Source organism: Culex pipiens, chromosome 1 (assembly GCF_016801865.2).
Source record: "Culex pipiens pallens isolate TS chromosome 1, TS_CPP_V2, whole genome shotgun sequence".
Taxonomy (NCBI): Eukaryota; Metazoa; Arthropoda; class Insecta; order Diptera; family Culicidae; genus Culex; species Culex pipiens.
Window position 1 is genome coordinate 70,868,043 of NC_068937.1, and position 2,372 is coordinate 70,870,414.

At 51.1% G+C, this 2,372-nt stretch overlaps 1 pseudogene; it reads right to left on the bottom strand.

Moving 5' to 3' along the window:
- Nucleotides 1-373: 373 nt before the first annotated feature.
- LOC128092309 (CAD protein-like) lies at nt 374-1,643 on the bottom strand (annotated as a pseudogene).
- Nucleotides 1,644-2,372: the final 729 nt, after the last annotated feature.

The following is a 2,372-nucleotide window of genomic DNA, read 5'->3' on the forward strand; positions in this document are numbered from 1 at the left end:
TTTGGTAATTGTGAAGAGAGGAGAAAAACCTCTTGAGCACAGTGATTCTGCAAGAGTCGCTCGGTGGAAATGCATGTCGGTAGTTTGACCTAGAAGATGTGTTTAAGACCAGAAAACCGAACGAGGAGTTTTTATTTGTCAATCCGGTAGTTGTTTTGTCTGTGGCGGCCACTCCCAGTGGCTTGACAATGGACGTGTCGATCAATGCCGGCGAATGGGCCGCGCCGGAGTAGAAAATGGACAATAAAAACGAGCAGATTAATCAACAGTCGCAGTACGTGGTCAAGCTAAAAGAGCCGATTGCGAACGCGCCTTGACCAGCTTTGTAATCTTCTCCGGCATGTCCAAACTCTTCGGACTGACATACCGCACGTCAGCGTTGTACAGCGTCAACTGCCGCGCCTACGAGTGCACCGTCCTGTCATGCTTCAAATCCCCCACTATGATAATGGTCAGTCCGTTGACCGTTCCGACTTCCTCCCTGATGGTGAAGATGTCCAGCAGGGATTGCGTGGGATGTTCCCCGATTCCGTCGCCGGCGTTGATCAGCGGCTTTCGGCAGTGGTGGGACGCTTTCGAGACCGCTGCCGGTTCCGGATGTCGCAGCACTACCACATCCGAGTAGCCGGCCATTACGAAGATGCTGACCTCGCCCTTCTTGACGGAGCAGGTCGTCCAATGGTGATCTTTCGTTATGCAAGCTCGCATCGTTTGCGCTACGTTGAAGATCTCGTTGAGCTGCTTCTCACTGAGCACGTGCTTGCCAGCCATGGTTCGTTCCTTCGGAGTAAGGTTAGCAACCGGAAGGAGGACGTCCTTGCCGTAGTTGCTGGTGGAGTCACAGCGGATGCGAGGAAGTGGAGAAGTTGGGTGGTTTTAAGGGGCTTCCTCAAAGTGAACTCCGAGTTGGATTCGTTGCCGGCGAGCAGCTTCGAGAACACGGCGTTGGTGTGGCCGTTTTCCCAGAAATAGCGACGGGTCGTGTCCGATATGATTTTTCTCAGCGTCAGAAAGTCCAGTCCGTCCAATGATCCGTTGATCTTCTCGACAGGCCACCGTCGGTTTCTTGAGATGTCATTCTCGCACGTTTTGGCCGTAGACCGGATTAGCGTAAACAACCACGCAGAACTACCCGGTAGACGCGCCCCTTGACCTTTATGCCAGCGAACGAGGACCAGCGAGCTTTGTAGTGCGGCGGGACTTCCGGGATGATCCACTCTTCGTTGAAGTCATCCTCGTCGTAGGTGTTGGGTTGTTCCGGGAGGCCGAAGTTCCACTTGGGGTTCTTGTAGAACATGGCGATAAGGTCTTCCAGCGAGAGACGATCCTCGTTGAAGGTGGTCAACAGTAGTGGTAGAATCATTTCCAATCCTGGCGAAGGATTATCCGACTCCTTTTCCCGCTTCGTGTGAGGCGCATGATCCGGAGCAAACACTTCGATAACGTCCAGATTGTCCCACAGGGCTTGATGATCCTTAGGACAGCACACAACCAGTCTAACCTCACCATTTCCATGTCCAATCCGGTCAAGATCCGCCGTCCTCCTTCCGTGCCACGTGACAGATATGGATCGGTCAATCAACCAACGACGCCAGCAAGATTTCCACCGCCGTCGAATGCCGTTCCGCATGAACGCAAACTGGCACACTCTTGGACCAATTCGACAAATGCTTCTGCCACACGATCATGTCCGTCAACTTCAACGTCGTAATCGTCCCCCTTCTGTGCCAACTCCTTAACCGGCTAGAACGCGGCACGATCAAGGATCGACGGAGTCGTGTTTGGTATCGCCGTCGATGAAGCGGGGTAGTTTGACGATGGTCCGCGAGGACATACAGCCGGTGTGGTTCTTCATGACGGGGACCCTTCCGATACGGCTCATGTCCTCCACCAGCAGCTTGGTTCACTTGACGTCCGTTACGAGGGGATCAAGTAATCGACGGCCAATCTGAAATAGATAAGGAAGGTCTCGCATAGGTTTCCGGAGCATAGAAGTACCACGCGATTTAATTTAGAAATATATTAAAATAGAGTTCAACAAAATTGAAAAAAATGAATTTTTGTGTTTGTAAACATTAATTTTCAAATGTAAATATTGCAGTTCGATCAGTGTTGCAAGTTGATTTTATTTTGTGGGAAAACCGAGGGGTCTCTCGATTTACCGTGAATTTGGTGGCTCACGGTGATTTCACGGGATTCACGGCGGGACCAATTTTTAATCAGATTTTTCCTCCGAGTGTCTTGTCGTGTCGTCGATATAACATTCGTCAAATTATGCATGGAACAGAGCTACTTCCAGTTCAGGGATTGCATCTACCAACAGAGGATGGGAGCATCGATGGGTAACCCACTGTCACCGTTCCTGAGCGATG